Source organism: Triturus cristatus, chromosome 7, assembly GCF_964204655.1.
Source record: "Triturus cristatus chromosome 7, aTriCri1.1, whole genome shotgun sequence".
Lineage (NCBI taxonomy): Eukaryota > Metazoa > Chordata > Amphibia > Caudata > Salamandridae > Triturus > Triturus cristatus.
The window spans coordinates 250,909,451-250,931,983 of record NC_140590.1 but is presented as its reverse complement, the minus strand read 5'-3'; positions in this window follow the sequence as shown (position 1 = coordinate 250,931,983).

Sequence of the window (22,533 nt, the reverse complement as noted above, 5' to 3'; positions counted from 1 at the left end):
AACATAGGAGTGTGAGGTTTCAACTGAACACCCTTGCAGCATGCATGACCAATGTTGTGGCCTCAGACATGATGTGCATGAGTGGGAGATATGCATAGTGCCATGACGGTTGCTCATGGTACAGTCAGCTCATTCCAGGAACACGGAGCAGTGTGCCCACTACAGTCCCCCTGAGACACCCTGGCCTCCTAATCATGTGTCATCCAACACTGTGCACATTCTCTGTGGGTTCAGCATAGGTCTGCCTCTGTGGCATTGTTCCCTGGCCTAGTTTGTATTTTTCTAATGTGTGCTACATGTGTCCACTGGACAGGGATACACCATTTTGCTTGTGCATACTCACACTGGGCAGTGCCTGTGTGGCTATTCACAACAATCTGTTGATGGTTGTTTGTCACAAATATGTGTTGCCAGCCCCAGGAGGTGATGTTGTGTAAATCTAGCAATTTTTGCTGCACAGTTTTTGTTACCCTGAATAAGAGGTGTCACTTCTTGATCTGTATCAATCACATTGACTCAGGTATGGGTGGTTGTGCAGGAGAGGCCTACATGGGCACCCCTGATTTTTCCTTGCCAGGTCTGACCTGTGTGTGAGAATTGGCTGTACACAGAATCACCGTGCAGTGCCCCTGTGATGCTGGCCAGTGCTTAATGTTCGTGCTTTGCAGCCTGTGTCATTTTTTCAAAAACATGATTCCTGCTCATACATTTTTGGCACCTGTGTGTGGTTCAGATGCAACACAGTTTGGACTTTGTGTGCTGACATCTGTGTGGACATTCTGGCTTGCCATGAGGGTGTCTCCACAGTACAGCTATGCTTTTTAACAACCCAATTGCAGGCCCAGTAGCTTATGCATTGTCCTGGGTGTGGACATTGGTGCCACTCCAGATGACAGGCAGTAGGTCATATGTGTAGCCAACTGTGTAATCAGGTGACGGATGGACATGTGACAACTGACATAATTCAAGTTGTTACTCTAAAAAAATTGTACCTTGGCACTCACAGCACTTGTCAACAGTTCTTCATGTTTTAAATGTGGTAATTTGATGATTTGTGTTAAGAACACTGATGTGCCTGCATGAAAGATGTCTCCCAAGGAAGTGCACACCAAACGACATTTCCACTTTGATGGAACACGCTGGCACCTTTGCAAAGAAGCCACTGTTAGAATTAAATGGTGTTGCAGATTCTCCATATACATGTTCCCACAGTGGTCTTGATTTTGTGAGACTCCTTTGTTGTTGGTGATACAAACTAACAAGTCTCAAGACATCAAGACCTCCGTGGGCCCATGTATATGTACTTTCTGCAACACCATTCATTTCTAACAGTGGCTTCTTAGAAAAGGTGCCAGCTTCTTCAATGACAGTGTACATGTAGTTTTGTGTGCACTGCCTTGTGAGACATATTTCATGCAGGCACATGAGTGTTCTTTTCACAAAATGGCGAATTGGCACATTCAAAACATGTCGATTGTGTAAAGTATTGTGAGTCCCAAGATACCTACATTTTTTCGTTTTGTGTTTCAAAGTACTTACAGGTCTCTGAGTGTAGTGACACCTTGAGTATTGAGGTGTGTCAGTTTACGTTGGGTGCACCACTACTGTTTCTTTCAGGGTAAACAAGAGGTGGCATGACTTCATTGTATTGCTGTGCTCACCGGTTCACAGACACTAGCTTCTCAGTGTATTTCTCATTCAAGTAGTGGCCTGGTGTGTTCTTTTTTTCCTTGTGTCCAAGTGGCATAGTGCGTCTACCAACTGGGCAGTACAGGGCTTACATATGTGCGGAGTCATCTAGCTGTTACTCATGATGCATTGCCTGATATGCACTGTGACCAATTGTTTTTGTGCTCATGTGTCAGATGTATACAGGTGACTGATGCATTTCGGTTTCTTCTCCTTACCCACAGCATCATCATCCGCAATGGAGGGAGACACCTGCACGGACCTGGAGGAGGGACCCAGTGACAGTGCCATCAGTGCTGTAGAGTCAGAAGGAGCCAGTGGCACGGAGGGCAAGGGGAGTCAGTCAGAGGACCTGTCTGGACACGATACCATTGGGTATGTAGGAATGCTTTCAGGGACAAATGGGCCCTTTTCAGCACTATGCATGTGTGTAATCACAGCCTACCACACAAATATTACTTGTTATGCTGGGTATTTGGGCACCTGACTGACAATTGTGGGCATTGTATCTAGGGGAATTCCCCCCTATTCTTTCCATGAGAGACAACATCTTGGTGGATGGACCAGCACCTGGACATCCCTATCAGTCCTGGGATGTGCGTGACAGTGTGTGTTCCCTTTGGCTATCTTAGTTTTGTAGGCAGTTACATGACTATACAGTCTTGTGGCATGATATCAGGGTGTGTATTGTACTGCATCCGCCATGGGTGGGTATGCATGTGTTATATGTCCTCACACCCACATGTGGTGTGTCATGCAGTGTGTGAAATACATCCATCCTCCTGGGAGTGGGACACTGCTGTCAGTGATGTGTTGTTATAGCACTAACATCATAGTCCAAAGTTATGGATGCGTCCATACCACCATGTAGGTGCGGTCATCTGATAATGATGTACACCCCCCCCACATCTCTGTCCACTGCTGGGAGTCCTCTGCACCCACCCCCATATCTCTGTCCACTGCTGGGAGTCCTCTGCACCCACCCCCATGTCTCTGTCCACTGCTGGGAGTCCTGTGCACCCACCCCCATATGTCTGGACACTTCTGGTATTCATCTACACACACACCTCACATTGTAGGCCACTGCTGGGAGTCCTCTGCACCCACCCCCATATCTCTGTCCACTGCTGGGAGTCCTCTGCACCCACCCCCATGTCTCTGTCCACTGCTGGGAGTCCTCTGCACCCATCCCCATTTCTCTGTCCACTGCTGGGAGTCCTGTGCACCCACCCCCATATGTCTGGACACTGCTGGTATTCATCTGCACACACCCCTCATATTGCAGGCCACTCCTGGGAGTCCTTTGCACCCACCCCCATATGTCTGGACACTGCTGGTATTCATCTGCACACACACACCTCATATTGCAGGCTACCGCTGTGAGTCCTCTGCACCCACCCCCATATCTCTGTCCACTTCTGTGAGTCCTCTGCACCCACCCCCATGTCTCTGTCCACTGCTGGGAGTCCTCTGCACCCACCCCCATGTCTCTGTCCACTGCTGGGAGTCCTCTGCACCCACCCCCATGTCTCTGTCCACTGCTGGGAGTCCTGTGCACCCACCCCCAGTGTCCGGACACTGCTGGTATTCATCTGCACACACACAGTCTTGGACACAGTGGGTCACCCCCAAACACAGGTTGATATGTGATGTATGTGTTGCTCAACCCAACAATGGACTGGAGATGTGGGCAGGCTACATAGGGGTTCCAGTGCTGCCATCCTGCATGTGTGTGCAGGGACTGTGTTCCCCCTCACACCTGCATGCATTCGTATCTGCTTTTCCCATGCAGATGTACCATGTGGGATGTATTATAGTCTCTGACCGACATTCCGTTGGATTTGTGATGAGTCTGTATCTTGCTGCTATACTGATAGATGTCGGTACATAACACTGTGTCACTGATCATTTCCCCCTCTTGTCTCCCATGCCTGCAGCTCAAGGTGCACCAGCGTAAGGCCGTGTGGAGGGCCATTGCAGTGAAGGTTCGAGCTCTGGGGTCTCAAACCAACGGCGCACCCACTGCCACAAGAGGTGGGACGACATCAGCCGGCTGGCAAAGAACGTGGCGGAGATGACCTTGGGGCTGCTTCCTCGCACTGGGCGTTTGGCAAGGTGCAGCCTGACACCACTAATGGGCCGCTTCTTGGCGGTGATACAGCCTGAGCTGGAGGCACGTTTGAAGGAGCATCAGCAGCAAGTCAGGGGTGAGCATTTGGGGAGGCTGACTTTGGCTGGCAGTGGCTGCATGTGTACAGAGCCTGTGCCAGCGCTGGCCTATGTGATGTTGGTAGTGTGATGCTGTGGCATGTAAGTGGCTGCTGGGCTGGGTGCCGGTGGCATGCATTTGCCCTAACTGTACTTACAACGGTGATTTGGATGCTGTGCATTCACATTACATTCTAAGTTGTGCTCTTCAGGTTTCTTCTGCATTGGGGTAGTCTTGGGAATCCCATGGGAGGCAACGGCAGTGTGCCCAATCTGACTGTGCCTTTATCAATGCGTTCATTGCATGCACCCAGATTGGGGAGGCCTACACATCTGACAACAATGTGCACCATTCTTTTGTCCCCAAAGCAACATGGTGGGTGGCATGGGCTAATGTCAATTGTGGACTGTCATGTTGTAGTCTGGGTCTGTGTTGTCCCCTCCTGTTCCATCCAGATCTGTCATTGGCAACAAGTAGTGTGCCCCCATCATGTCCCTAGGTGTGCTCAGAGCTAGTTGTGTGTCTGGTTGAACAGAGCCACAAGCAGGGTGTTGTGCTGTGTGGTCATCACATGGCTCACTCATGCCTGAGTTTCCAGTTTCCACACACTGCTTGAGTCTATATAATGAGTTGGCATAATGTGATTGCACAGGGTGGTGTGCAACATGTAGATTTGGTCATCTTTTGTAATGCATTGCTTGCATATGTTTGTTCTATTGCTGTCACTGACCTGACCCTACATCTCTCTCTCTCATGCAGCATCTCCTGTGGTCACGGAGGGACAGGAGACGGACACCAGTGGGGGTGAAACTAGCACAACAGCTGAACTGGAGCCCAGTGACAAAGATGTCACCAGCGCCTCAGAGGGGGACAGTAGTCTGCTGGAGGAATCCCAGCCTGAGACGCAAAGCACCACATCATCTGATGCCAGCAGGAATGCATCCATGTTGGAGGGCACAGGGAACGGGGACTCAGGCATCATCTTCCACCACACAGCAGCCAGTGCCCACCCTCCCAGCCACTTCCACTGGTGCTGCCTGTATCCGCCTCAGTAAGAGGGGAAGAGTGTCCTTCACCCCTGGCACCGCTGCCCCTGTCTCCAGTCCCCCCTGATGCCATCAGTGCTGAGTCTGTGGACCTTTTGCGTCAGCTGTGTGTAGGCCAGACAGCTCTCCTCAATGCCTTCCTTGACCACGACAAGAAATTGGCCCAGGTGGTTGCTTTCATGGAGGGCATACATTCAAGACCTGGGTGGGCTGCACAGGACAGTCCAGGCTTTGTCATCAACAGTAACGTCTGCCCTTCAACAGGCACATACTCACAGTCCAGCTCCGGTCCCTTTGTCCATCCCCCTGGCAGTGGCCACGTCTGATGATAGTGGCCACGGTCCACATAAATCAAAGTCACAATACAGCACAGGAAGCACACAGCAGCAGAAACCCAAGCGGTCCCGGCCGCAGACACCATCCCCACAGAAGACCAAAGCCACCCCAGAGCACAGGTAGAAAAGCCTGTCAGGTGACACCAGTGGACAACAAGCAAAGCAGCAGCCCTCAGGCACACATGCCTCAGAGGCATCCCCATCCAAGGACTCTTCTGCCCCTAAAGCATCGCGCAAAGAGAAGCATACAGTGTCTGTGCCCACCAAGGAGATGGTGCATGCCAAGGGTACAGTAAAACAATATCTCAAGATAGAGTGGGGGGTCTAGGGGATAAGGTTTAAAGACTCAAACAGTGTATAATCCCCAGATCAACATAGCAAAAACAGAGAACTGTGAGTCTGAAAAAATCAAGTGACCTTGAGGGTGTTTACACTACAAATACTCCAACAAGTCTGAATGTTGACACAAAAGTTATCACACTAGATATGTGTATGCGTTAAAGATCTATGTGTGCATAGAAGATTCCCATCGCCCACTGGAAGTGGCTCGCTTCATCAAAAGCTAGTGTGTGTTCCTGAGTCCAAGGGAGGACAGTTGATGTGGCTGCCTCCTGTGTTGTTAATTGAATGAGTGGTTTTGCTAGAAATGCATACTGAGGGATCCACTGCCTACAATATGAAGTGAGGCCTATGAAAGCCCGTACCTCCTTTTGTGTCTTGGGTATTGGCATGTTAGCTATTAACTGAATGCGATCTGGTGTAAGCTGCCTTCCCTCCTTGGACAGCGAGTGTCCAAGATAAACAACTCGCTGGACACAGAATTGCAGCTTAGAAGGGGACACCTTGTGCCTCTTTTCGGCTAGAAATTGTAAAACTGTCAGTGATGCTTTCTCACATTCGGGTTCGCTTCTCGCGGTGATCAGCAGATCATCGACATATTGAAGCAAAGCAGTGTTAACTGGCATGTGGATACTGTCGAGTTCTCGTTTCAGTGCTTGGCTATAGATGCTGGGGCTTTCTGTAAATCCTTGAGGTGCGCGTGAGAATTTAAAGCTACGTCCATTTAAACTAAATCCGAACAAATATTGGCTTTCCGGATCTATTGGGACGCTGAAAAAGGCATTTTTGAGATCAATTACAGTAAAGAATGTTGCTTCGGAATCAATAGCTGTCAGTAATGATGAGATATCTGGGACCACAGGGAATTGTGGCACAATGCATTTGTTTAATTCGCGCAGATCAATAACCAATCGATATACTGGCGGGGCCTTCGGATCTGTTCGTTTAAGAATCGGAATTATCGGTGAATTACATACATTGGAGTCTGTTTCTACAACCACTCCTTGGGCAATGAGCTCGTCAATGATTTGTAGTAAAGCCACTACAGCATCTGGTGGTAACTTGTATTGTCGCATTCGTGGTAGTACCAGTCCTGCCTTTAGTGTGACTCGATATGGTGTAATATTCATGCAACCAACATCAGTAGGGCCTTGTGCCCACAGATGTGTAGGTAAAGTCTGCAGTCGGGGATCCATGTCTCTAGACACATAGTGACCTTTAAAATCACGCAAAAACAATCTTACTCCTTCCGGAGAACAACATATTATAGCTCCTAGAGCTTTCAGTGTTTTTATTCCTAACAAGTTTTCTGGACATGATTTAGTAAGCAATAAATCTGTAGTTCGGGTCAAAGGTCCTATCGTAAGTGGAAGAGGCTGTGATACTTCATTAACAATAGGTTTTCCTGAAAAACCAAGGGATATATTCTGTGAGCCTGAGAGGGGTGCCCCTGGAACTTCACTACGTTTTATGGTTGTTCGACTTGCCCCTGTATCGAGTAAAAATTTTCTGTCTTGACCTAATAATTCACTATGTACATAAGGTCCTTCTTGGTCTACAGGGACCTCGATAAGGGGTAAGTCAACTTCCTTCTCTAGGCTGTTTCATGCATATCGTTGGTAATCAGGATAGTCATACTGTGCGGTCTGGTACAGCTGTCGTGTCGTGGTTTGTGTGGCAGCAGCAGGCAACGCTGGTGCGGCTGGCACAAACTGTATAGACTGTTGTGGAGCTGGCATGGCTTGTGCATGCTGCGGTGCTCCTTGTTCATTCTGATCCTGTCTAAGTGGCCGTGGTCTTTCTTTTGTAATACCTGTGGCGATATTACGCTTCAGGACTGGGCAATCGTGTATGTAATGTCCTGGCTGTTTACAATAGTTGCATGTCCCTTTTATAGGTCCTGCTGAATCACCGGGATGTGTCGTACCCTTTTTATGTCCTTCAGCTGGAACTGTCTGAGAGACTAGCATTTTCATTTTCGTGTCTTTCATGCGTCTTTGTTCATGTTCTTGTTCCTCTCTAATTCTATTGTAATGGTACTGTAACATTTGTAACATTTGTGATGGGGTATTACCTTGCCATGTACTCTCGAATTTTAATACTCTATTCTTCACTTGGGGCAAAGAATTTTCAACTAATTTTGTCACAAACAGATGCGGGTATGACTCGCTACTTGCTTTTATACCACTATTTATACCAAAACATTTTTCGAATCGGGCATAGAAATCACTAGTGTCTTCATCTTGCTTTTGTTTACAGGCTGAGATTGCACCCCAGTCTTCCTTTTTCGTGGTTAATAAGCGTGGCAGTAACTGTACTAGTAAACCTGGTAGTGCTTTAGTTTTGTCCCCAAGCCCCGAACCTGGACCTCGGGCCTTTTCTTCATTTTCTAATGCTGTCCAATCTATTTTTTGGTCTCCCACCTCCCACTCTTTTTCCTTGAGTTTTTCATAAATGCCAGCAGGCATCAATACCTTTAATATTGTCATAATGTCGGGATAGGTATACTCTCCCATGAGTAACATGTCTTTAATTTCTCGGTGGAAACCCGCTGGGTCTTTGTCATGACTGGGTACCACTTTCTTCATTTCTAACAATTCTATTTTTGATATGGGCGTATATACATATACACGTTTAAACTCATTGTCCTCGCCTTTTATTGGGTGTACTTCTCGTAAGGGATTCTGTCTGTCCATGTAATACGTGGTTCTTTCCTTAATGGGCAGTGAGACATGTTCTGGGCTTATAAAAAGAATGTACTGCTTTCTTGATTCTAGTATTTCTTTAATTAACTTAGTACCTGAACCTCTCCATCTATTCGTGAGTAATTCAGTCAATATATCAGGTAAGGGACCAGGATCTGAATGTTGGCTTTTATATAGTATAAGAAGTTGTTGAATCATATAAATCCCAGCTAAACGCTGTTCATCTGGGGTGAGATTCAAAAATGTGTGTGCTACTGTATCATCATCATATTTTCCGGGACTGTCAATCCAATGAACGGCTGACCTGGCTAATTCTTGTTCATCCATAGAATCGAGAAAATGATAACCCCTCCGTTCTCGGAGTAATTTGTCAGCGGTTTGGAACGAATGCTCGGAGGACCTTATATTTATTATAGGTGTATGAGAATTTCTGTTATTTTCTAGACATATCGGACGTATCGGGTCAGTAAGACATCTGGTACTATTACAAGATCTTCCTCTACCTACATAGGCTATGGTTTCTGACTGTCCTGTGGGCAGTCCTGATCCTTCCTCCTCATTTTGTTCAAACTGGTCTACCGCTAATCTCTCTTCGTGTAGGCGTTCTATTTCTTTACGGATCTTTCGGCACATGGCTATTATACAGTTTTGCTTATCATGTCTCCCTTCTGATATATTCTGGCTCCATCTGGTAAGAATTTGCATTGCTTCCGGGTCTACCCCCGGTCGGTCTTGATTTCTGATCACACAATTTATGAGAAAACGTAACAGTTCCCCCTGTATCTCCACTTTCTGGTATTCCATAGCTCTGTTAATACATTCAGAATCTCGCCCTGTTTGGACAAAATGGTATATATTATCTAGATGCGCAGTCATTCCTGGTAACTTCCCTAAATACACCGCGGCTCGTCTGATACGTAATGATGCCATGATCATTTCGTCCTCTTTGCCGGGCACAGGGTCATATCTACAATCTACAAGAAGTTCCTTAAGCGTACGGGCATTTATGAGTTTGGGGGTACGTGAATGTGCTGACTCTTGAAAAGTAAGTTTATTTATTCTAGGTGGCGTAGAAAAGATATTGGTAGCACCTCCGGTAGCCCCGTCTGGGGTATCGGGTGTGAAAGGATTCGTTGAACGTGATACAGCAACTATAGGTGTGGATACAGCTATAGAAGTAGCTGTAGGAACAGATGCAGAAGCAGATGTGCTTGCCGGAACTTGTGTCAGAACTTGTTGCTGTAGGGATACGGGTACTGGATCTTGGCGTTGAACCTCCCTGGCAGGCGGTCTATGTGGGGCGGGATTAGCATACTCGGGAGCTGCGTCATCTAAATATGAGGAAAGAAAAACATCTTCTGCGGTTCTAGGATGCCCCTTAGGATGTACTTTTATTGGAAATAATGGGGGTGGCAAGTCTTTTGGTATCCCCGCAGTAGCCTTAGGTAATCCCTCGGCCAGAAGGGGATACATACCCTTCATAAGGGCATGTCTTTGTCTGTCTACTTGTTCTGATTTCACTCGTGCACCTTCTTCAATTAATAGATTTTCTCGGACTTCATTTGAATTCTCTTTACTCTTCTCTTCCTGTCTACGTGCTTTTTCTGTACGTCTATACGATTCTTTACGCCATAATTCAATGGCGTCTTTCTGTGATTGTCTAGCTTTCTTTTTCCATAATTCTTCCTCTACTTTCACGATGCACTCTGCATCCCAGGTCCCAGCTGCGGGCCACCTCTGACTTTCTGGTAATTCCTTAGTGTAGTCTACCCATAAATCGAGAAATAATATAGCATCTAGGCCATGTTTATGATACATGAAGTACCCTGGAGTGTCCCTAGGAGGAATAGGAACAGCTTCTTCGAGTACCCCTTTTCTTGTCGTGATCTGTCTTAATTTCGAAAAGAGCGGCATATTGAAAACTGATCTGATACTTGATTTTGAACAAACTTAATACAGTAAACACAACAATGAACAGTCATTCATACCACAATATGCAGAACGTACTAAAAACATTTAACATTTAATATTTAACTGAGCAACAATGATGATGACGATCTAAGGAAAACTTAATCACTAAACATAATACTCGACTTGAACTGAATTATTCTGAATTTATATACTTGATATACTAGATATACTGCTAAACAGTACAGATACACTGCTGAAACAGTGCAGACTGGATTTGTGTACCCAAACCCGTCTTGACCGGCACAACCTATGTGCACGTCAGAACGCCTCCCCAGTAATGGTACTCACCGGGTAGCTCGGAAACGGAAGGCCTCGGAAACTGAACTGAACTTGAACCGGACTGGACTCGACTCGAACACTTCGGACACTGGACTCGACTTGGGACTTCGGAAACTGGTGGGCCTCTGTATACCTCGGATCTTGCTCTCTCAGCTAGGCTCTGGTCGGGATACTTCGCACTTCTCACCGCCTCGTCTGGGTGTTGATCGCAGCCTCAGTCGCCCCCGCTTGACCGGAGGGAGATACAGGAAATCCTGCTGGTACGCGTTATTGTCCGTCCAGCTGTGGCAGGAGACCGGGCCTGCAACGCACCGCCGGCGCGTGAGATGAGAAAGTGTCCCTATTCGGGCGCCATTCATGTGGTAAATAATTTAATTACCGGGACTTAATTTGATACAGAAACATAATAAAATAGCTCAGTAAATAAGAGGCAGAATCCGTGGTATTAGAGGTTCGGAATGGGCTTTATTCCAATGGTCGATTATAATCGGTTGCTCCAAGTTCCATCACCACGAAGGTTCAGGAAGTGAAGTACATACGTTATTGACAATCAATTACTTTTATACAATAGGCATTACAGTGAGGCCAATGCAAGAGGCGTAACAATTGATAGCAAAGATAACATTTCACATGTGTAGCAAAAATAGGCGTAACTGGGAGTGATTTAAAGAACGTCATCAGATGTGATGTCATAAGAGGGCGGTTACATGAAAGAATTTCGCAATGTCAGCAGAAATACTTGACAGAAATGCGCGCGCAGCAGCATGACGTGTGATTGACGTGCAACTAGGGGGTGAAGGGGACTTGACATTTAGCTCTACATGTGGCGACAGAAGTCTGGAGGGTCAAGTCAACCTAATCCCAAATCATATCTAACATCCTATGTTTAAAGAACTATGTTATCCAAAAGAGAGGTCTCTTAGAGTAGAATCTTATTCTATACTGACTATACTGACTGTTAGTGCGTGTACAAGCGTCTAAGTGTCTACACTAGATGCGAGGGCGGAATCTTCCATAGTAACAGGGCTATGAATTACTTGCATGAAGACAGAGAAGCCGGGCCTTTGCTCGGTAGCTGGAAGAATGTTTACTTAAGCTACTAGACAGGAATGCATTGGGCAGGGAGCGGAGCAGATAATTTTCGAAGGTGAAATACAGTTCTTGGCAGGCAGCAAGCTGATGTCAGGCTTCGTGAGCCGCGCAGGGAATGAGACAAAGTTCATGGTCACAGATGCAGGCTCGGACTGGAGCTTCAGAGACAGAAAGCAAGGAAAGCTTGATGACAGAATCAGGGCCTACTTGCCTGGACTGTAAAAATGGCATAAGTGAACCATATAAAGGCGGTGGCCTTTTGTACTTAGGAATGGAATATCCGGCCTATTCATGGCGGATCTGAAAGAGGACATGTTAACGGTGGACGCACATGTATTTGCGTCTTCATAACTGGAACTGGAGGGAACATACATGTACTTGTAACATGTACATAGAACCGTTGGGGTCCAAGATAGGGGACATAACTGACCAGAAAAATCCATATTTCCACAATTTGGGAATCCAGGGACTTTAACAGAGAACCATCCACTACCAAATGAACGTAGATGCAGGTTCAGAGTGTGTCCCGGAAGCAACTATGAATATGTTGCTTGAATGGAAGGAACCAAAACAAAATGATGTGGGGTGATGTGTGCAGTGCAATTGATGAAAAAGTGTGATCAATTAAAATTGGTTAACAAGGCACAAAGAAATTTTATTTGGGTGCTACCTTGATACCAAATTTAAAACAGTGCTATAACAGTTTAAACAAATAACTGTGTTGAAAACTGGTCTACATGTTTCAGCTTATGGGTAGATTATACCCCAGCTTTCGTCAGGACCATAACAAGCTACTGTAATTTTATAAGTGAGAAACAGGTAAATCATACAACCTGAACCTGTGATGGGTATAGGAGAAATTACCCGAAAATTTCTGGGTATACGCCTCGCCTCACCTGGCAACTGCTCAGGCTAAGGAGGCACCGCTCTATCCGTCGGTACCTCGAACGGCTGCCGAGCCAGAAGGGTTGGCAGCCATTCGAGGTACCGACGGATAGAGCGTAAGCTGAAACATGTAGGCCAGTTTTCAACACAGTTATTTGTTTAAACTGTTATAGCACTGTTTTAAATTTGGTATCAAGGTAGCACCCAAATAAAATTTCTTTGTGCCTTGTTAACCAATTTTAATTGATCACACTTTTTCATCAATTGCACTGCACACATCACCCCGCATCATTTTGTTTTGGTTCCTTCCATTCAAGCAACATATTCATAGTTGCATCCGGGACACACTCTGAACCTACATCTACGTTCATTTGGTGGTGGATGGTTCTCTGTTAAAGTCCCTGGATTCCCAAATGATGAAGCGAGCCACTTCCAGTGGGTGATGGGAATCTTCTATGCACACATAGATCTTTAACGCATACACATATCTAGTGTGATAACTTTTGTGTCAACATTCAGACTTGTTAGAGTATTTGTAGTGTAAACAGCCTCAAGGTCACTTGATTTTTTCAGACTCACAGTTCTCTGTTTTTGGCATGCCAAGGGTACACCTAGGAAGGGCTCCAAGGCAGATTCACCCACCACCTCGACTCCCATTCCAAGCCCAGTGAAGCAGGGGCCGGAGGGCACTGTAGGGGTAACACCTAGTAAACAGGGGAAGGGGGGGCAGAGGCGAAGCCAGGCAAAGTGTTCCGCTGGGTCCAGCACATCACCAGAGGGGGCGTCAGTGCCTGCACCTGATGCAGCTTTGGTGGTGAGTGTGCCTGTTGTACCCACACCACTTCCCATTGATCCAAAGTCAGGCACGCTATTTAGAATCCCCAAGAAGTGGAAATGCACCCCTCCACAATCTCCCAGCCACACTGTGTCTCCCGTCTGCATGACTCCCCCTTCACGTGTCAATACACCACCTGGTCCAAGGAGCCCTCCAGCTTGCCAAGCCACTGATAGCTCTACCTCAGCTTTTCCGCTCTCTCCCCTGTCAAGTGCCCTGACAGTCCCCGAGACACAGCCAGCTCACAGTCCGTCTGACAGCCAAGTCTGAGTGTTAGTCACCCTCACACACCTGTCTCTCACACAGGTGGGCCTGTACTGCACATTGCCACTCCCTGACTGTGTTGCTGACCATGGAAAGGTACAGTCACACACATTACCTGTGCAGCTTCTCATGGACATACTCTGCACTCTGCCCTGGCCACTGGACTTGTTGTCTTACCCTTGCCTGTACAACTACTCATGGACATACTCTGCACCCTGAACTGGCCACTGGCCTTGCTGTTTTGCCCTTGCCTGTGCAGCTTCTCATGGACATGCTCTGCACCCTGAACTGGCCACTGGCCTTGCTGTTTTGCCCCTGCCTGTGCAGCTTCTCATGGACTCACTGCACTTTGTCCTGCCCACTGGCCTTGTCGTTCCCTGCTGTGTGCCCCCTGCCTGTGCAGCTTCTCATGGACTCACTCTGCACTTTGTCCTGCTCACTTGCCTTGTCGTTCACTGCTGTGTGCCCCCTGCCTGTGCAGCTTCTCATGGACTCACTCTGCACCTTGGACTGGCCACTGGCCTTGCTGTGTGCCCCCTGCCTGTGCAGCTTCTCATGGACTCACTCTGCACTTTGTCCTGCCCACTGGCCTTGTCGTTCACTGCTGTGTGCCCCTGCCTGTGCAGCTTCTCATGGACTCACTCTGCACCTTGGACTGGCCACTGGCCTTGTGTTTTGCCCCCTGCCTGTGCAGCTTCTCATGGACATGCTCTGCACTCTGCCCTGTCCACTGGACTTGTCGTTCACTGCTCTTTTGGCCTTGCCTGTGCAGCTTCTCATGGACATGCTCTGCATTTTGTGCATTGCTCTTCTCTTGTCATGGTGCCTATCTGTGCAATATGCGAATAAAGACAGTTGCCCCTGTTGTCTATTTTGTCAGTGTCCTTGCTGAATAAAGTTCTTTTGCTGTGTGTATATGGTTTACTGTGCCACATGCTCTGTGTGACACTTCAACATGGTCAATGTTTGGGCTCACTTACGAATCAGTTTTCTGGGGTGACAGGGACTTCGGTTCTTCCTGAACCAGATACTTGTGGAGGCAATGGTGTAGTTTTACAATGTGCAGCAGTTGTCATTTACTTAATTAGTTCATGTTGGCTATATTGTACACATGTCAGGTTGGGGGGCACTGCTGGCACAGAGTGGGTTTCTGCACACAGTTTTGCAGGCAGGCTGTCCAGGGTCATCATGTATGTGTGTTCTTCCTTTATGTGTGCCCAGTGGTGTATGTGTATGGTCATCTTGTGATGGCCAGTCATCCTAGTCCCATGGCTTACTTTCCATGTGTGCTCTTGGATGGTCAGGTGGTGTGCAATGTGAAGGGCTGAGTTTGTGGGGAGTGTTGATGTGTACATGCCCCTGCATTGTGAACTACACACGTGTCACTCAGGAGTTGTATGCCTGTTGTTTTGATTGTTCAGCCCTGTGGATGTGGTTGTATGCACATGTGTGAGTTGTATGTAGTGCACTGTGCAGTGTGTTGGAGTGTCCTTGCAGTTCTGTCTGACTCCTACTTGTTGTTTTTGTCACTTGTGAGTATGCAGAGTGTGTGACTGTTGAGTCAGTTTTGTGTTTTGTTGCACATCCATGTGTCTGGTGGTTGTTTGTGGGGACTGTGCAGACCTGTTGTTCCACACTGCCATCGTGGTTGTGTTTTCTTATGCCTTGCTGTCACGTGGTGCCTTCTTGGCTCCAGTGTAGCATGTTGTGTGTGTCATACCATCCCCTATCTGTGCTTCAGATGCCTACTCATTGTGGGTCTTCACTCTCTCTCTTTGTGTATGGTACACTCCTGCCATGTACCCTACTGACATGCAGTACACTTCACTTTGGTGTCAGCTGTCCCCTTGGTTTCCATGTGTGTGTGCCTCCCCATCACTTCATTTGTGACACTGTACTTTGTGGTGCAGTTCTTTGTCCAGGGTCAATGTGTCACTCAGGGCATTTCCCCAATGGGTTGTATGTGCTGTGCTGTTGCTGTTTGTCAGTCATGGTTGCTCCTAAGCAGTCCAACTATGTGTGCTGCCCAGTCCTCTGGTCAAGTTGTTTCCACCTTTGTGTCCCAGACGTGTGCATCTGTTGGTGTTGTGTTGGATGTATGTGTGTTATTGCTTCACTTCCTGGGTGTGCTGTTGTCTTTGTGCTGTGCTGTATGGTGTTATGTGGGTTGCTGTTCTGTCACTGATATCTGTGTGTGGCTGGTATGCTTGGTGTGCACACACAGCTTGTTGTGCATGCAGTGCTGTGTGTGTCTGCTGGTGCCTTGTCATTGCCTGGTGTGCATCCCCTGATGTCCTGCTGTGTTTGCTGTGTGATTTTTGTGTCTGTGCATCTGTTGTTTGTTTAATGTGGCTGTGTTGTTCTGTGATGGTGCACTTATTGTGTGTGTTGTGGTATGTTGTCTGTGCATTGTTCCTGAGTGATGATGTTGTGCCCTCCTGTTGTGTCTGTGCTCTCATTGCCTTTCCCCAGTTTAGCTGCACTGTTCTGGTTGTGGTTCTGTGTGTGTTTCTGTTGGATTATGTGTTTGTGTGTCGTTTTTGTGCAGACATTTGTTGTGGCATCCCTGTGTGTGTGTGATGTTTGTGGCTACCCCCAGAGTGTGTGATTTTTTGTGTGTGTGTTGCCTGGCAAGTATTGCCAGCTTTCAGTGTGTTTGACACTGGTAGTGTGTGCTGCTGGTGTGAGGGGGGTATGTGTGTAGATTCCTACTGGTGTTTGTCAGTCATGGGGTGTGTCAATGGGTCCCGTGTGTGGTGCTGCTGGTGTACTTCTGTGAAGTAGTTGTAAAGATGTGTGGCTGTTCACAGTTTGACTTCATGGCCTTCCTTTTATCCTTGTGCCTCTACATGGTTTGCCTTGCTGTCTCCCTGTGTTGTTGCACTGTGATGTCTGTGGTTTGTCCTCACTGACTGTACCAGCCATGTGTGCTTTGATGGTCTGAGGGTGTTGTTCTCTGTTCCTTGTCTTGCATGTGCTGTACACATGCTTGTTGTGTGTCTCCATGGCCTTCTATTTGTGTGCAGCCCACTTTTGTTTTCCTATTTGTTGTGCTCCATTGCTGTTGGCATGTGGGGTGTGTATGTGTCTGTGTGTCAGTCTGTGGTATGTATGTGTGACTATGCAGGCTATGTGTCCATTTGGATGGTAGTTCCTTGTATGTGTTCATTTGATGCTTATCCTCATTTTAGTTTCCCTGAGTGTGTGTGGTGTGTGTGTTTCCCTGGCCCTGTGCTACTGTGCTGTGTGTTGTGTGTTCCTGTGCAGCCACTCCTACAGTGTCTGTCTCCCTGGTTGTTTGTTGTGTGGTGCAGGGTGTGTATTGGCCTGGCTTGTTGTTGTGCATGAGGTGCACAGGAGGGGCACATGGCATGTGCCTTCATGGGGTGTGCTAGTGTGTGGTGGGAGGGGGTGTGGCCCTGTGGTCTTTGTGCCCTGCACATGCCTGGCACTGGTCCTGCCTTCTGCATTGTGCGCATGTATTTCCTTGTATTCACCACTGCGGTGACGTGACCGGGACATTGCTGCATGGTCGTGGAAGATGTGTGACCAGGATGCAGAGTGGTGACTTGGTGGCAGGTGGTTGCCCTTGTGGATGTGTCCCTGTCCCCACCAGGGTGTCTGATGTGGATTTGGACCCTGTGTCAGCCCATGTGTTGTGTGTGGTGTTTGTGTTATTGCATCCCTGCGGCGGCGTCCGCGGCGGTCCATGAGTTCCTGGTGATGTAGCAGGTACAGCACCGGAAAGAGGTGTAGAGCTGGGTCCATGGCGGTCGTGACCGGGTGGTGTGGACCGGGACTCTGGTTTCGGGCTCCGCTCTCGTGCTTCTGCCGTCTCTGGTTGGGCGGTATCTCCGCTGAGGTGCGTCTGCTTGTTTGGATCATCCTAATTTGTGGAGCGGCACGGACGTCATTCCGCAGGGCAGAGAGTCTCCATTGGCTCCCACAGCCGCGGTGGCGGGCGCGCTTTGATGGTGGTGTGCGTCACACCGGGGCGGTCAGGAAATGGGCTATGTTTGGCCATACTAATATGGCAGATGTGAGGACTGCTGCTCACGGGCGGAATAAAGCATTTTTCCATACCGCCGGCACCGCGGTGGTGCCACCGTCCAACATCCTAATGGACCCCTTAATTTCTTTTACTCAAATTGCAGTTTAATGTCTGATATGTACCCCAACTAAGGGGTCGATTGCGATCCTGTTAGGAAAGCATTCCAACCGAATCGGTTCCAGAATGCTTTCCGGATGACTCAGATCAGGGGAGTCCGACCCAGCGATTTGAATGCATACGGATGCCTCTGGATGCGATTCGGTCAGACTCCCATTGCCTTCAATGGAAGCCTATGTTCAGAACGAGAACACAGGTTCCCATTGAAGAAAGGGGTTGTTGGGGAAAACCTTGCACCCTGTGGCAGACACCCCATGGTGCTTGCCACACTGTGCATGGTTGGAAAGGGGGGCCCTTGGGTACCCCAAGTTAAAGGGAGCCTGCCATGGGCCTCTAAAGACCGATTCCAAAAGCCGATTTGTTTCGGAGAAACCAATTTGGAACGGCTGTCTGAATCGGTCGTCGTACTTGCTCGCTCAGAATGCTAGTTCATAGAGCTGTAGGAATCGGATCCGAAAGGCTCGACCTGTGTGGATGCCTTTCAGAATTGATTCGGACAGCCCAAATGGTTTTCCAGGCATCGTACTCGGTCGTTCGGAAGTGGGTACGAATCGGTTGGAAACAAGCGTGCCGAATCGGATTCGGCAAACCGTAGCCCCATTCCGGGGCCCTTCCTAACGCGATCGTAATTGGCCCCACAGGATGTTTTTGGGATTTTTCTCCAATAGGCCTGTGAAAAGTGAAAAAAACATCCTTGAATTTGGGTATCAGGATACATTTTGGTTATGGTGTTAATCATCGGTAATTCAAAATCAATTATCACTTTTCTAGGACTTTTATTCAGTGTTTTAGATTTTAGCACTGGTGAAAATACAGTGTATGTTGAGGTTTGCTTATCAGGGAGTTACTGTACACTAAGGGAACTGCAGTGTTATTAATGTAGTATATTTGGGTGAATGGGTGGGGTGTAGATATAAATGTCCCATCCATCATCCAAATTTCACTCGTATCCAATTTTACAAGGGTATAGAGTGTGCTAAAGATGCGTATCCTTTTCTGAGTGTTTTTGTTGTCATGCAAAAGAAAGGTTTCTCATTAGTAACATTTACAGTAAGGTGAGGAGGAATGTTAATATCAGAGTATGTTTGGGGTGTTATACATTGGGGGTTACTTGCCTGTTTTTTCCTTTAGATAATTCTGAGTAAATTAGGAATTTTGGGACTGCAACTTGTTACATGCATAGGAATGTCTTGGGATACCTCCCTCCATACTGCCCCACAGGGTTCATTGGAGGTGGATGCAAGTTATTTCATTTGATTTATGTTTTCTCTAACCTCGACCCCATGGCAGAGGCAGAGTGGTTATGCTCTGTGATCCTTTCAACAGTATAACTAAGACTAACCGCTCTGCCTCTGCAATGGGGTGAGTAATACTGCACACACCTCCAACGACTCTTGGGCTCAGTTAATCTCTCCTTACAATAAAGGCATCCCCTGTGTGTTAGGAGGTGATTTCCTCTTTGGGACTTAATATCGCTGGTTTGTTTTCCTGATGCTATTATGCACATGTCTGTAAAAGAAGGGAAAAAAATATTTTTTGTGTTATAGGTTTTTTAATGAATTTTTAAACTGCAAAGAAAATGTTATTTTTACATATTTGACTATTGACATTTCTAAAAACATGTTTTTAATTCTATTGCTATTATGTGCTTTCATAATTTGAATTTGTTTATTAATTTTAACCTGTAAAAAACGGATTGATAGCTATTTGGTTGCCTAATCAGTTTTCTAAGAACATGTTGTTTATTTTATTGCTTGATTTTGATTGTGCCAGCTATTTTTTTGTACTAGTTGATTCCTGTGAAAAGAAAAATAGGCATTTTAAATAGGTAATGTAGTTTTCCTCATCTTAGTAAGGTTTCTCTGTTTGCTCTTTTGCTGGTTTAGATCTTTTCTTCAGGTGTTCACTGATTAAGGGGCCCCTTAGGATGTATGGCGGATCACCATCGCCCACATGGCAGTGGCGATCCGCACTACATCCTTCCCCGCCCGCCACCCATTTCCCCCCTGCCATATTAGTATGGCGGGGGGACCGCGACGAACGGGAAGACCGTCTGCCACTTTTCCGTCCGGTCGACAAGTCGACCGGGCGGAAAAGGGTTTAATATGGTGGCGGTGTCTACTAGACACCGCCATCCATATCAGGATGCAGGCGGGTGGCAGCCTTTCCGTGGCGGCAACGAGGCATTTGGATTTTGAAGTTGAGGACCCGTTGCGGACTCCCAGGATGTTGGGGAGCTTGGGGGGCCACATGGGGGGTACCTATGGTACCACCCTGCATGTGCATGCACAACATGGCAGGCACAGCGCGGTGCCTGCCACGTTGTGCATGCACATGCTCAACATGCATTCTTGACATTGCAGAGAGTGTTCCTGAACGCACCACCTGCCGCAATGTCAAAAATGCGCGATGCGCCCGCCAGTATGACGGGGCATCCTAATGCCCAATGCGGGACCGTCGCATGCAAAGCGGGCGGTCCCATTTCCCGGGCCTATGGCGGGAAGACAAAGTCTGCCCGCCATACTAAGGACCCCATTTTCTCCATTCTGGGTGATGTTGGGTAGGTATAGAAGGAAAAGTGGTTTTATACAGAGGCTTCATTTTTTTATTGGATATCTTTAACAGATTGTTATTTGTTTTGCAATAAGAGATGTTTTGGTTAGTTTTGTTTGTAACATTAGGTTTTTGAACTATTTTACCTTTGAAAGGACTTCTGCATGTTGAAAAGCTGCTTGTGATGCTGGTTTGCAATCCAGTTGATGGTTTTAATTGTATTGGTTTTTACACTTATTTCATTGAACCTGTGAAAAAAAGTATAATGTCTGTATGTTTAACTTTTTATTGATTGCATTTCAGAAAGCAACAACTGAGCAGAACCTTTCCTGGGGCTACCACCCGGCGGAGTTAGAATAGTAATGTTGTCCCTCACCACTGACCAGCACCTTCCTTGAGGCAAGCACCTGGCGGAGGTATTTAGACAAAATATCGAGTTAGATATGCCAATTTACACAAATATCGAGTTGTAAATATCGTGACACAGAAATATTCACAGCAAGAATACCGTGGTCAAGAATATTGAAATTAATGTAAGAAATATTGTTTTTAAAAATATAGAAGTTTTTAATATCGTTCGCAAAAAATATAGTTGTTTAAAATTTAGCTTTTTAAATTAGTGTTATGTATTTTAGTATATATTTTTAATATCTGTGATGTATTTTTTTGTATAAGTATCGTTTATGTTTTTTAATATATGTGTTACATTTTTAGAAGTTATTAATTTTATTTCAATTAAAGTTTGCGTTTTATAGGTCTGTAACGGGTTGTGGGCTTGTGGGGTAATAGGGTGGAAAGTAATTTCATTATAATTAAGGCTCCCTGTTTTCCGTTTTTGCAGATTTTTACAGATAAATACAAACAGAAAACCATTTATTTTCCTGTCTGTATTTATTTTTAAATGTGGATAAAACGGAAATTGGGTTGATTCTGAATGCTGTCAATCATGACTGCCAGGCCAAAATCTGTGCGGATTGACAGGCAGGGCATTAAACAAACAAAGGAACTTCAGTAAAGAGCCTTAAACAGCAGTATATTTGCACAACCTTGATACTAAAATGTGCAAGTTTTTTTATAAGTGCGTAATTTATCATCTGAGTGTGTATATATCATTGAAAGCGGTCAGGCATTCAGGCATGAGTGTACATTAACTGGTTAAATAAATGCAGAATTATACACATTTCAGCTTATTTTTTTCACAAAACCTAAAATATAAATGGATAAATACATGTGAAATTAGCAAAAAATATATATGGATAAATATAGACGGAAATGACAAAAATAGAAATACCATAAAACCAGGAGCACTAATTATAATAATTTAATGATTAATTTATTTGTATTTAATTGAGATTTTATATTGTTAAATGTGGGAAGTAATTTAATTTTTCATTATTCATTAATTATTTGTAAATTAATAATAATTAATTAATTGGTAATCAATTATGGTAATTGTGTCATTTGTTTTAGGTGTGGGTTGTGGGGTTTATAGGGGTGAATGGTGGGAAGTAGTTTCATTTTAATTAATTAATAATTAGTTAATTAATTGAAAATTAAATATGGAAATTGAGTAATTAATTTTAGGTGCGGTTTTGGGGTTTATAGAGGTAAAGAGTGGGAAGTAATTTTTTTAAATTAATTAATAATTAGGTGTTAATTAATATTATTTAATTAATTGAAAATAAAATATGGAAATTGTGTAATCAATTTTAGGTGTAGGTTGTGGGGTTTATAGGGGTAACGGGTGGGAAGTAATTTATGTTCAATTAATTAATAATTAGTTGTTAATTAATATTAATTAAGTAATTAAAAATTAGATATGGAAATTGTGTAATTAATGTTAGGTGTGGGTTGTGGGGAGTATAGGGCTAAAGGGTGGGAAGTAATTTATGTTTAATTTCTTAATAATTAGTTGATCAATAATATGAATTAATTGATAATGAATTAGGACAATTGCTTAATTTTGTTTGTGTGTGGGTTTTGGTTCTATCGGGGTAAAGGGTGGGGATTAAATTAATTTTACTTACTTTAGAATTAGTTGTTAAATACTATTAGTTTTTTAATTGAAAATACATTTTTGTCGTGTAATACATTTTTTTACAGTTTAATTTTAGCTGTGGGTTGTGGAGATTATAGGGGTAAAGGGTGAGTAGTTAATTAATT